A 15,312-nucleotide genomic window follows, 5' to 3' on the forward strand; every position below is an offset into this window, starting at 1 on the left:
TATCATGACTAAAAAAAAGGCTTCTTAGACACTTGGAGAGCAATATCGAGTCATTTTGACCAAAAAATGTTTTTCAGGCCATTGGTTACGAAATGCAATTCTCTTGTCTAAAACCGGCTTTTTAAGACTCTAAAAGTTGAAAATACAGTCATTTTGACTAAAAAAAATTTCAGACCTTTGGTGACCAAATGCAGTTATCATGACTAAAAAAAGGCTTTTTAGACACTTGGACACTAATATAGAGTCATTTTGACCCAAAAAAACAACGAATTACGATTACGAAACGCAATTATCTTGTCTAAAACCGGCTTTTTAAGACTAAAGGACGAAAATACAGTGATTTTTTCATTTTGACTAAAAAAAACTTTCAGACCTCTGGTGACCAAATGCAGTTAAATCTTGTCTAAAACCGGCTTTTTAAGACACTAAAAGACAAAATACATTCATTTTGACTAAAAAACAACTTTCAGACCTTTGGTGACCAAATACAGTAATCTTGTCTAAAAAAGGATTTTTAGACACTTGGAGACCAAAATAGAGTCATTTTGACCAAAAAATGTTTTTTAGGCCATTGGTTACGAAATGCAATTACCTTGTCTAAAACCGACTTTTTAAGACACTAAAAGACAAAATGCAATCATTTTGACTAAAGAACATTTTCAGACCGTTGGTGACTAAATGCAGTTATCATGACTAAAAAAACACTTGTCATTTTGACCAAAACATTTTTTCAGGCCATTGGTGACCAAATGCAGTTATCTTGTCTAAAACCGGCTTTTTAAGACTCTAAAAGACGGAAATACAATCATTTAGACTAAAAAAACCTTTCAGACCGCTGGTGACCAAATGCAGTTAATCTTGACTAAAATCGGCTTTTTAAGACACTAAAAGACAAAATACAGTCATTTTGACTAAAGAAAATTTCAGACCTTTGGTGACCAAATGCAGTTATCATGACTAAAAAAAAGACTTTTTAGACACTTGGAGAGCAATATAGAGTAATTTTGAACAAAAAAACTTTTTTTCAGGCCATTGGTTATAAATGCAATTACCTTGTCTGAAACCGACGTTTTAAGACAATAAAGACGAAAATACAGTCATTTTGACTAAAGAAAATTTTCAGACCTTGGGTGACCAAATACAGTTATGACTTGACTTGACTAAAAAAGGCTTTTTAGACACTTGGAGACCAAAATAGAGTCATTTTGAAAAAAAAAAAATTCAGGCCATTGGTTACGAAATGCAATTATCTTGTCTAAAAACCGGCTTTTTAAGACTCTAAAAGACGAAAATACAGTCATTTTGACTAAAAAAAATTCTGACCTTTGATGACCAAATGCAGTTATCATGACTACAAAAAGCTTTTTAGACACTTGGAGACCAAAATAGAGTCATTTTGACCAAAAAATATTTTTCACGCCATTGGTTACGAAATGCAATTATCTTGTCTAAAACCGGCTTTTTAAGACTCTAAAAGTTGAAAATTTGGTCATTTTGACTAAAAAAAACTTTCAGACCTCTGGTCACCAAATTCAGTTAACTTGTCTAAAACCGGCTTTTTAAGACATTAAAAGACAATATACAGTCATTTTGACTAAAAAAATTTTCTGACCTTTGATGACCAAATGCAGTTATCATGACTAGAAAAAGACTTTTTAGACACTTTGAGACCAAAATAGAGTCATTTTGACCAAAAAATGTTTTTTAGGCCATTGGTTACGAAATGCAATTTTTTAAGACTCTAAAAGACGAAAAAACAGTCATTTTGACTAAAACACATTTTTAGACCTTTTGTGACTAAATGCAGTTATTTTGACAAGAAATAAGGCTTTTTTAGACACTTGGAGAACAAAGTAGAGTCATTTTGACCAAAAACAATTTTCAGACCTTTTGTGACCAAATGCAGTTATTTTGACTAAAAAAAGTCTTTTTAGACACTTGGAGTCCAAAATAGTCATTTTGACCAAAGACAATTTTTCAGACCATTGGTTACTAAATGCAATTATCTTGTTTAAAACCGGCTTTTTAAGACTCTAAAAGACGAAAATACAGTCGTTTTGACTAAAACAAATTTTTAGACATTTTGTGACCAAATGCAGTTATTTTGACTAACAAAAAGGCTCTTTAGACACTTGGAGTCCAAAATAGTCATTTTGACAAAAGACAATATTTCAGGCCATTGGTTACGAAATGCAATTATCGTGTCTAAAACCTGCTTTTTAAGACTCTAAAAGACGAAAATACAGTCATTTTGACTAAAAAAAACTTTCAGACCTTTGGTGACCACATGCAATTACCTTGTCTAAAACCGACTTTTTAAGACACTAATAGACAAAATACTGTCATTTTTAAGACTCTAAAAGTTGAAAATTTGGTCATTTTGACTAAAAAAAACTTTCAGACCTCTGGTCACCAAATTCAGTTAACTTGTCTAAAACCGGCTTTTTAAGACATTAAAAGACAATATACAGTCATTTTGACTAAAAAAATTTTCTGACCTTTGATGACCAAATGCAGTTATCATGACTAGAAAAAGACTTTTTAGACACTTTGAGACCAAAATAGAGTCATTTTGACCAAAAAATGTTTTTTAGGCCATTGGTTACGAAATGCAATTATCTATCTAGTTATTTTGACTAAAAAAAGGCTTTTTAGACACTTGGAGAGCAATATAGAGTAATTTTGAACAAAAAAAACTTTTTTTCAGGCCATTGGTTATAAATGCAATTACCTTGTCTAAAACCGACTTTTTAAGACACTAAAAGACAAAATACAGTCATTTTGACTAAAGAACATTTTCAGACCGTTGGTGACTAAATGCAGTTATCATGACTAAAAAAACACTTGTCATTTTGACCAAAACATTTTTTCAGGCCATTGGTGACCAAATGCAGTTATCTTGTCTAAAACCGGCTTTTTAAGACTCTAAAAGACGGAAATACAATCATTTAGACTAAAAAAACCTTTCAGACCTCTGGTGACCAAATGCAGTTAATCTTGTCTAAAATCGGCTTTTTAAGACACTAAAAGACAAAATACAATCATTTTGACTAAAAGAATTTTCAGACCTTTGGAGACCAAATGCAGTTATCATGACTAAAAAAGGCTTTTTAGACACTTGGAGACCAACATAGAGTCATTTTAAACAAAAATAACTTTTTTTCAGGCCGTTGTTTACTAAATGCAATTACCTTGTCTAAAACCGGCTTTTTAAGACTCTTAAAGACAAAATACAGTCATTTTGACTAAAGAAAATTTACAGACCTTTTGTGACCAAATGCAGTTATCATGACTAAAAAAAGGCTTTTTAGACACTTGGAGACCAATATAGAGTCATTTTAAACAAAAATAACTTTTTTTCAGGCCGTTGATTACTAAATGCAATTACCTTGTCTAAAACCGGCCTTTTAAAACTCTAAAAGTTGAAAATACAGTAAGTTTGACTAAAAAAAAAAATTTCAGACCTTTGGTGACCAAATACAATTATCTTGCCTAAAAATTCATTTATAGACACTTGGAGACCAAAACAGAGTCATTTTGACCAAAAAATGTTTTTTAGGCCATTGGTTACGAAATGCAATTACCTTGTCTAAAACCGGCTTTTTATGACTCTAAAGGACGAAAATACAGTCATTTTGACTAAAAAGAACTTTCAGACCTTTGGTGACCAAATACAGCTATCTTGACTAAGAAAGGCTTTTTAGACACTTGGAGACCAAAATAGAGTCATTTTGACCAGAAAATGTTTTTCAGGCCATTGGTTACGAATCTTGTCTAAAATCGGCTTTTTAAAGACTCTAAAAGACGAAAATACAGTCATTTTGACTAAAACAATTTTTCAGACCTTTTGTGACCAAATGCAGTTATTTTGACAAAAAAAAGGCTTTTTTAGACACTTGGAGAACAAAGTAGAGTCATTTTGACCAAAAACAATTTTTCAGACCTTTTGTGACCAAATGCAGTTATTTTGACTAAAAAAAGGCTTTTTAGACACTTGGAGTCCAAAAAAGTCATTTTGACCAAAGACAATTTTTCAGGCCATTGGTTACGAAATGCAATTATCTTGTCAAAAACCGGCTTTTTATGACTCAAAAAGACGAAAATACAGTCATTTTGACTAAAAAGAATTTTCAGACCTTTGGTGACCAAATACAGCTATCTTGACTAAAAAAGGCTTTTTAGACACTTGGAGACCTAAATAGAGTCATTTTTTTACCCAAAACACTTTTTCAGGCCATTGGTTACTAAAAGCAATTATTTGTCTAAAACCGGCTTTTTATGAATCTAAAAGACGAAAATAGTCATTTTGACTTAAAAAATAATTCAGACCTTTGGTGACCAAATGCAGTTATCATGACTAAAAAAAAGGCTTCTTAGACACTTGGAGAGCAATATCGAGTCATTTTGACCAAAAAATGTTTTTCAGGCCATTGGTTACGAAATGCAATTCGCTTGTCTAAAACCGGCTTTTTAAGACTCTAAAAGTTGAAAATACAGTCATTTTGACTAAAAAAAATTTCAGACCTTTGGTGACCAAATGCAGTTATCATGACTAAAAAAAGGCTTTTTAGACACTTGGACACTAATATAGAGTCATTTTGACCCAAAAAAACAACGAATTACGATTACGAAACGCAATTATCTTGTCTAAAACCGGCTTTTTAAGACTAAAGGACGAAAATACAGTGATTTTTTCATTTTGACTAAAAAAAACTTTCAGACCTCTGGTGACCAAATGCAGTTAAATCTTGTCTAAAACCGGCTTTTTAAGACACTAAAAGACAAAATACATTCATTTTGACTAAAAAACAACTTTCAGACCTTTGGTGACCAAATACAGTAATCTTGTCTAAAAAAGGATTTTTAGACACTTGGAGACCAAAATAGAGTCATTTTGACCAAAAAATGTTTTTTAGGCCATTGGTTACGAAATGCAATTACCTTGTCTAAAACCGACTTTTTAAGACACTAAAAGACAAAATGCAATCATTTTGACTTAAGAACATTTTCAGACCGTTGGTGACTAAATGCAGTTATCATGACTAAAAAAACACTTGTCATTTTGACCAAAACATTTTTTCAGGCCATTGGTGACCAAATGCAGTTATCTTGTCTAAAACCGGCTTTTTAAGACTCTAAAAGACGGAAATACAATCATTTAGACTAAAAAAACCTTTCAGACCGCTGGTGACCAAATGCAGTTAATCTTGACTAAAATCGGCTTTTTAAGACACTAAAAGACAAAATACAGTCATTTTGACTAAAGAAAATTTCAGACCTTTGGTGACCAAATGCAGTTATCATGACTAAAAAAAAGACTTTTTAGACACTTGGAGAGCAATATAGAGTAATTTTGAACAAAAAAACTTTTTTTCAGGCCATTGGTTATAAATGCAATTACCTTGTCTGAAACCGACGTTTTAAGACACTAAAAGACGAAAATACAGTCATTTTGACTAAAGAAAATTTTCAGACCTTGGGTGACCAAATACAGTTATGACTTGACTTGACTAAAAAAGGCTTTTTAGACACTTGGAGACCAAAATAGAGTCATTTTGACAAAAAAAAAATTCAGGCCATTGGTTACGAAATGCAATTATCTTGTCTAAAAACCGGCTTTTTAAGACTCTAAAAGACGAAAATACAGTCATTTTGACTAAAAAAAATTCTGACCTTTGATGACCAAATGCAGTTATCATGACTACAAAAAGCTTTTTAGACACTTGGAGACCAAAATAGAGTCATTTTGACCAAAAAATATTTTTCACGCCATTGGTTACGAAATGCAATTATCTTGTCTAAAACCGGCTTTTTAAGACTCTAAAAGTTGAAAATTTGGTCATTTTGACTAAAAAAAACTTTCAGACCTCTGGTCACCAAATTCAGTTAACTTGTCTAAAACCGGCTTTTTAAGACATTAAAAGACAATATACAGTCATTTTGACTAAAAAATTTTTCTGACCTTTGATGACCAAATGCAGTTATCATGACTAGAAAAAGACTTTTTAGACACTTTCAGACCAAAATAGAGTCATTTTGACCAAAAAATGTTTTTTAGGCCATTGGTTACGAAATGCAATTATCTATCTACTTATTTTGCCTAAAAAAAGGCTTTTTAGACACTTGGAGAGCAATATAGAGTAATTTTGAACAAAAAAAACTTTTTTTCAGGCCATTGGTTATAAATGCAATTACCTTGTCTAAAACCGACTTTTTAAGACACTAAAAGACAAAATACAGTCATTTTGACTAAAGAACATTTTCAGACCGTTGGTGACTAAATGCAGTTATCATGACTAAAAAAACACTTGTCATTTTGACCAAAACATTTTTTCAGGCCATTGGTGACCAAATGCAGTTATCTTGTCTAAAACCGTCTTTTGAAGACTCTAAAAGACGGAAATACAATCATTTAGACTAAAAAAACCTTTCAGACCTCTGGTGACCAAATGCAGTTAATCTTGTCTAAAATCGGCTTTTTAAGACACTAAAAGACAAAATACAGTCATTTTGACTAAAGAAAATTTCAGACCTTTGGTGACCAAATGCAGTTATCATGACTAAAAAAGACTTTTTAGACACTTGGAGAGCAATATAGAGTAATTTTGAACAAAAAAACTTTTTTTCAGGCCATAAATGCAATTACCTTGTCTGAAACCGACGTTTTAAGACACTAAAAGACGAAAATACAGTCATTTTGACTAAAGAAAATTTTCAGACCTTGGGTGACCAAATACAGTTATGACTTGACTAAAAAAGGCTTTTTAGACACTTGGAGACCAAAATAGAGTCATTTTGACAAAAAAAAAATTTCAGGCCATTGGTTACGAAATGCAATTATCTTGTCTAAAAACCGGCTTTTTAAGACTCTAAAAGACGAAAAAACAGTCATTTTGACTAAAACACATTTTTAGACCTTTTGTGACTAAATGCAGTTATTTTGACAAGAAATAAGGCTTTTTTAGACACTTGGAGAACAAAGTAGAGTCATTTTGACCAAAAACAATTTTCAGACCTTTTGTGACCAAATGCAGTTATTTTGACTAAAAAAAGTCTTTTTAGACACTTGGAGTCCAAAATAGTCATTTTGACCAAAGACAATTTTTCAGACCATTGGTTACTAAATGCAATTATCTTGTTTAAAACCGGCTTTTTAAGACTCTAAAAGACGAAAATACAGTCGTTTTGACTAAAACAAATTTTTAGACATTTTGTGACCAAATGCAGTTATTTTGACTAACAAAAAGGCTCTTTAGACACTTGGAGTCCAAAATAGTCATTTTGACAAAAGACAATATTTCAGGCCATTGGTTACGAAATGCAATTATCGTGTCTAAAACCTGCTTTTTAAGACTCTAAAAGACGAAAATACAGTCATTTTGACTAAAAAAAACTTTCAGACCTTTGGTGACCACATGCAATTACCTTGTCTAAAACCGACTTTTTAAGACACTAATAGACAAAATACTGTCATTTTTAAGACTCTAAAAGTTGAAAATTTGGTCATTTTGACTAAAAAAAACTTTCAGACCTCTGGTCACCAAATTCAGTTAACTTGTCTAAAACCGGCTTTTTAAGACATTAAAAGACAATATACAGTCATTTTGACTAAAAAAATTTTCTGACCTTTGATGACCAAATGCAGTTATCATGACTAGAAAAAGACTTTTTAGACACTTTGAGACCAAAATAGAGTCATTTTGACCAAAAAATGTTTTTTAGGCCATTGGTTACGAAATGCAATTATCTATCTAGTTATTTTGACTAAAAAAAGGCTTTTTAGACACTTGGAGAGCAATATAGAGTAATTTTGAACAAAAAAAACTTTTTTTCAGGCCATTGGTTATAAATGCAATTACCTTGTCTAAAACCGACTTTTTAAGACACTAAAAGACAAAATACAGTCATTTTGACTAAAGAACATTTTCAGACCGTTGGTGACTAAATGCAGTTATCATGACTAAAAAAACACTTGTCATTTTGACCAAAACATTTTTTCAGGCCATTGGTGACCAAATGCAGTTATCTTGTCTAAAACCGGATTTTTAAGACACTAAAAGACAAAATACAGTCATTTTGACTAAAGAAAATTTCAGACCTTTGGTGACCAAATGCAGTTATCATGACTAAAAAAAGACTTTTTAGACACTTGGAGAGCAATATAGAGTAATTTTGAACAAAAAAACTTTTTTTCAGGCCATAAATGCAATTACCTTGTCTGAGACCGACGTTTTAAGACACTAAAAGACGAAAATACAGTCATTTTGACTAAAGAAAATTTTCAGACCTTGGGTGACCAAATACAGTTATGACTTGACTTGACTAAAAAAGGCTTTTTAGACACTTGGAGACCAAAATAGAGTCATTTTGACAAAAAAAAATTTCAGGCCATTGGTTACGAAATGCAATTATCTTGTCTAAAAACCGGCTTTATAAGACTCTAAAAGACGAAAAAACAGTCTTTTTGACTAAAACACATTTTTAGACCTTTTGTGACCAAATGCAGTTATTTTGACAAAAAATAAGGCTTTTTTAGACACTTGGAGAACAAAGTAGAGTCATTTTGACCAAAAACAATTTTCAGACCTTTTGTGACCAAATGCAGTTATTTTGACTAAAAAAAGTCTTTTTAGACACTTGGAGTCCAAAATAGTCATTTTGACCAAAGACAATTTTTCAGACCATTGGTTACTAAATGCAATTATCTTGTTTAAAACCGGCTTTTTAAGACTCTAAAAGACGAAAATACAGTCGTTTTGACTAAAACAAATTTTTAGACATTTTGTGACCAAATGCAGTTATTTTGACTAACAAAAAGGCTCTTTAGACACTTGGAGTCCAAAATAGTCATTTTGACCAAAGACAATATTTCAGGCCATTGGTTACGAAATGCAATTATCGTGTCTAAAACCTGCTTTTTAAGACTCTAAAAGGCGAAAATACAGTCATTTTGACTAAAAAAAACTTTCAGACCTTTGGTGACCACATGCAATTACCTTGTCTAAAACCGACTTTTTAAGACACTAATAGACAAAATACTGTCATTTTGACTAAAGAAAATTTTCAGACCTTGGGTGACCAAATACAGTTATCTTGACTAAGAAAGGCTTTTTAGACACTTGGAGACCAAAATAGAGTCACTTTGACCAGAAAATGTTTTTCAGGCCATTAAGAAAATTTTCAGACCTTGGGTGACCAAATACAGTTATGACTTGACTAAAAAAAAGGCTTTTTAGACACTTGGAGTCCAAAATAGTAATTTTGACCAAAGACAATTTTTCAGGCCATTGGTTACGAAATGCAATTATCTTGTCTAAAACTGGCTTTTTAAAGACTCTAAAAGACGAAAATACAGTCATTTTGACTTAAACTAATTTTTAGACCTTTTGTGACCAAATGCAGTTATTTTGACAAAAAAAAGGCTTTTTAGACACTTGGAGAGCAATATCGAGTCATTTTGACCAAAAAATGTTTTTCAGGCCATTGGTTACTAAATGCAATTATCTTGTCTAAAACCGGCTTTTTAAGACTCTAAAAGAAAAAATACAGTAATTTTGACAAAAGAAAAATTTCAGACCTTTGGTGACCAAATGCAGTTATCATGACTAAAAAAAGACTTTTTAGACACTTGGAGACCAACATAGAGTCATTTTGAACGAAAAAACTTTTTTGCAGGCCATTGGTTATAAATGCAATTATCTTGTCAAAAACCGGCTTTTTAAGATACTAAAAGAAAAAATACAGTAATTTTGACAAAAGAAAAATTTCAGACCTTTTGTGACCAAATGCAGTTATCATGACTAAAAAAAGACTTTTTAGACACTTGGAGACCAACATAGAGTCATTTTAAACAAAAATAACTTTTTTTCAGGCCGTAGATTACTTTTAGTTATTTGTCTAAAACCGGCTTTTTAAGACTCTAAAAGTTGAAAATACAGTCATTTTAACTAAAAAAAATGTCAGACCTTTGGTGATCAAATGCAGTTATCATGACTTAAAAAAGGCTTTTTAGACACTTGGAGACCAAAATAGAGTCATTTTGAACGAAAAAACTTTTTTGCAGGCCATTGGTTATAAATGCAATTATCTTGTCAAAAACCGGCTTTTTAAGATACTTAAAGAAAAAATACAGTAATTTTGACAAAAAAAAAATTTCAGACCTTTTGTGACCAAATGCAGTTATCATGACTAAAAAAAGACTTTTTAGACACTTGGAGACCAACATAGAGTCATTTTAAACAAAAATAACTTTTTTTCAGGCCGTAGATTACTTTTAGTTATTTGTCTAAAACCGGCTTTTAAAGACACTAAAAGACAAAAGACAATCATTTTGACTAAAAAAATATTTTCAAACCTTTGGTGACCAGATGCAGTTATCATGACTAAAAAAAAAGGCTTCTTAGACACTTGAAGACCAATATAGAGTCATTTTGACCCAAAAATTTTTTTCAGGCCATTGGTTACGAAATGCAATTATCTTGTCTAAAACCGACTTTTTAAGACTCTAAAAGTTGAAAATACAGTCATTTTGACAAAAAAAATTTCAGACCTTTGGTGACCAAATACAATTATCTTGACTAAAAATTGATTTTTAGACACTTGAAAACCAAAACAGAGTCATTTTGACCAAAAAATGTTTTTTAGGCCATTGGTTACGAAATGCAATTACCTTGTCTAAAACCGGCTTTTTGAGCTTCTAAAAGACGAAAATACAGTCATTTTTACTAAAAAAAAATCTTTAAGAGCCTTTGGTTACGAAACGCAATTATCTTGTCTAAAACCGGCTTTTTAAGACTAAAGGACGAAAATGCAGTCATTTTGTCATTTTGACTAAGAAAAACTTTCAGACCTTTGGTGACCAAATACAGTAATCTTGACTAAAAAAGGATTTTTAGACACTTGGAGACCAAAAAAGAGTCATTTTGACCAAAAAATGTTTTTCAGGCCATTGGTTACAAAATGCAATTATCTTGTCTTAAACCGGCTTTTTAAGACACTAAAAGACAAAATACAATCATTTTGACTAAAAGAATTTTCAGACCTTTGGTGACCAAATGCAGTTATCATGACTAAAAAAGGCTTTTTAGACACTTGGAGACCAACATAGAGACATTTTAAACAAAAATAACTTTTTTTCAGGCCGTTGATTACTAAATGCAATAACCTTGTCTAAAACCGGCTTTTTAAGACTCTAAAAGTTGAAAATACAGTCATTTTGACTAAAAAAAAAAATTTCAGACCTTTGGTGACCAAATACAATTATCTTGACTAAAAATTCATTTATAGACACTTGGAGACCAAAACAGAGTCATTTTGACCAAAAAATGTTTTTAAGGCCATTGGTTACGAAATGCAATTACCTTGTCTAAAACCGGCTTTTTATGACTTTAAAAGACGAAAATACAGTCATTTTGACTAAAAAGAACTTTCAGACCTTTGGTGACCAAATACAGCTATCTTGAATAAGAATGGCTTTTTAGACACTTGGAGACCAAAATAGAGTCATTTTGATCAGAAAATATTTTTCAGGCCATTGGTTACGAATCTTGTCTAAAATCGGCTTTTTAAGACTCTAAAAGACGAAAATACAGTCATTTTGACTAAAACAATTTTTCAGACCTTTTGTGACCAAATGCAGTTATTTTGACTACATAAAGGCTTTTTAGACACTTGGAGTCCAAAATAGTCATTTTGACCAAAGACAATTTTTCAGGCCATTGGTTACGAAATGCATTTATCTTGTCTAAAACTGGCTTTTTAAAGACTCTAAAAGACGAAAATACAGTCATTTTGACTTAAACAAATTTTTAGACCTATTGTAACCAAATGCAGTTATTTTGACAAAAAAAGGCTTTTTAGACACTTGGAGAGCAATATCGAGTCATTTTGACCAAAAAATGTTTTTCAGGCAATTGGTTACGAAATGCAATTATCTTGTCTAAAACCGGCTTTTTAAGACTCTAAAAGTTGAAAATACAGTCATTTTGACAAAAAAAAAAATTCAGACCTTTGGTGACCAAATGCAGTTATCATGACTAAAAAAGGCTTTTTAGACACTTGGAGACCAACATAGAGTCATTTTGAACAGAAAAACATTTTTGCAGGCCATTGGTTATAAATGCAATTATCTTGTCAAAAACCGGCTTTTTAAGATACTAAAAGACAAAATACAGTTATCTTGACTAAAAAAGGTTTTTAGACACTTGGAGACCAAGGGCCTTTGGTTACAAAAAGCAATTATCTTGTCTAAAACTGTCTTTTTAAGACTAAATGACGAAAATGCAGTCATTTTGTCATTTTGACTAAGAAAAACTTTCAGACCTCTGGGTGACCAAATGCAGTTAAATCTTGTCTAAATCCGGCTTTTTAAGACACTAAAAGACAAAATACATTCATTTTGACTAAAAAAAACTTTCAGACCTTTGGTGACCAAATACAGTAATCTTGACTAAAAAGGATTTTTAGACACTTGGAGACCAAAATAGAGTCATTTTGACCAAAAAATTTTTTTCAGGCCATTGGTTACGAAATGCAATTATCTTGTCTAAAACCGGCTTTTTAAGACTCTAAGAGACGAAAATAGACAAAGACAATTTTTCAGGCCATTGGTTACGAAATGCAATTATCTTGTCTAAAACCGGCTTTTTAAGACTCTTAAAGACAAAATACAGTCATTTTGACTAAAGAAAAATTTCAGACCTTTTGTGACCAAATGCAGTTATCATGACTTAAAAAAAGGCTTTTTAGACACTTGGAGACCAATATAGAGTCATTTTGACCCAAACAAATTTTTCAGGCCATTGTTTTACGAAATGCAATTATCTTGTCTAAAACCGGCTTTTTAAGACTCTAAGAGACGAAAATAGACAAAGACAATTTTTCAGGCCATTGGTTACGAAATGCAATTATCTTGTCTAAAACCGGCTTTTTAAGACTCTTAAAGACAAAATACAGTCATTTTGACTAAAGAAAATTTTCAGACCTTTTGTGACCAAATGCAGTTATCATGACTAAAAAAGAGGCTTTTTAGACACTTGGAGACCAACATAGAGTCATTTTAAAAAAAAATAACTTTTTTTCAGGCCGTTGATTACTAAATGCAATTACCTTGTCTAAAACAGGCTTTTAAAGACACTAAAAGACAAAATACAGTCATTTTGAATAAAAAAAACTTTCAGACCTTTCGTGACCAAATACAGTAATCTTGACTAAAAAGGATTTTTAGACACTTGGAGACCAAAATAGAGTCATTTAAAACAAAAATAACTTTTTTTTCAGGCCGTTGATTACTAAATGCAATTACCTTGTCTAAAACCGGCTTTTTAAGACTCTTAAAAACAAAATACAGTCATTTTGAATAAAGAAAAATTTCAGACCTTTTGTGACCAAATGCAGTTATCATGACTAAAAAAAAGGCTTTTTAGACACTTGGAGACCAACATAGAGTCATTTTAAACAAAAATAACTTTTTTTCAGGCCGTTGATTACTAAATGCAATTAATTACCTTGTCTAAAACCGGCTTTTAAAGACACTAAAAGACAAAATACAGTCATTTTGACTAAAATGAACTTTCAGACCTTTGGTGACCAATTACAGCTATCTTGACTAAAAAACCCTTTTTAGACATTTGGGAGACCTAAATAGAGTCATTTTGACCAAAAACACTTTTAGACCTTTGGTGACCAAATACAGTTATCTTGACTAAAAAAGGTTTTAAGACACTTGGAGACCAAAATAGAGTCATTTTGACCATAAAAATTTTTTTCAGGCCATTGGTTACGAAATGCAATTATCTTGTCTAAAACCGGGTTTTTAAGACTCTAAAAGACGAAAATACAGTCATTTTGACTAAAAAAACAACTTTAAGGGCCTTTGGTTACGAAACGCAATTATCTTGTCTAAAACCGGCTTTTTAAGACTAAAGGACGAAAATGCAGTCATTTTGTCATATTGACTAAGAAAAACTTTCAGACCTCTGGGTGACCAAATTCAGTTAAATCTTGTCTAAAACCGGCTTTTTAAGACACTAAAAGACAAAATACAATCATTTTGACTAAAAGAATTTTCAGACCTTTGGAGACCAAATGTAGTTATCATGACTAAAAAAGGCTTTTTGGACACTTGGAGACCAACATAGAGTCATTTTAAACAAAAATAACTTTTTTTCAGGCCGTTGTTTACTAAATGCAATTACCTTGTCTAAAACCGGCTTTTTAATACTCTTAAAGACAAAATACAGTCATTTTGACTAAAGAAAATTTACAGACCTTTTGTGACCAAATGCAGTTATCATGACTAAAAAAAGGCTTTTTAGACACTTGGAGACCAATATAGAGTCATTTTAAACAAAAATAACTTTTTTTCAGGCCGTTGATTACTAAATGCAATTACCTTGTCTAAAACCGGCTTTTTAAGACTCTAAAAGTTGAAAATACAGTAAGTTTGACTAAAAAAAAAAATTTCAGACCTTTGGTGACCAAATACAATTATCTTGACTAAAAATTGATTTATAGACACTTGGAGACCAAAACAGAGTCATTTTGACCAAAAAATGTTTTTTACGCCATTGGTTACGAAATGCAATTACCTTGTCTAAAACCGGCTTTTTATGACTCTAAAAGACGAAAATACAGTCATTTTGACTAAAAAGAACTTTCAGACCTTTGGTGACCAAATACATCTATCTTGACTAAGAAAGGCTTTTTAGACACTTGGAGACCAAAATAGAGTCATTTTGACCAGAAAATGTTTTTCAGGCCATTGGTTACGAATCTTGTCTAAAATCGGCTTTTTAAAGACTCTTAAAGACGAAAATACAGTCATTTTGACTAAAACAATTTTTCAGACCTTTTTTGACCAAATGCAGTTATTTTGACAAAAAAAAAAGGCTTTTTAGACACTTGGAGTCCAAAATAGTCATTTTGACCAAAGACAATTTTTCAGACCATTGGTTACGAAATGCAATTATCTCGTCTAAAACTGGCTTTTTAAAGACTCTAAAAGACGAAAATACAGTCATTTTGACTAAAACAAATTTTTAGACCTTTTGTAACCAAATGCAGTTATTTTGACAAAAAAAGGCTTTTTAGACACTTGGAGAGCAATATCGAGTCATTTTGACCAAAAAATGTTTTTCAGGCAATTGGTTACGAAATGCAATTATCTTGTCTAAAACCGGCTTTTTAAGACTCTAAAAGTTGAAAATACAGTCATTTTGACAAAAAAAATTCAGACCTTTGGTGACCAAATGCAGTTATCATGACTAAAAAAGGCTTTTTAGACACTTGGAGACCAACATAGAGTCATTTTGA

Source organism: Pelophylax lessonae (genome assembly GCF_965119305.1).
Source record: "Pelophylax lessonae genome assembly, chromosome: 10".
Classification (NCBI taxonomy): Eukaryota; Metazoa; Chordata; class Amphibia; order Anura; family Ranidae; genus Pelophylax; species Pelophylax lessonae.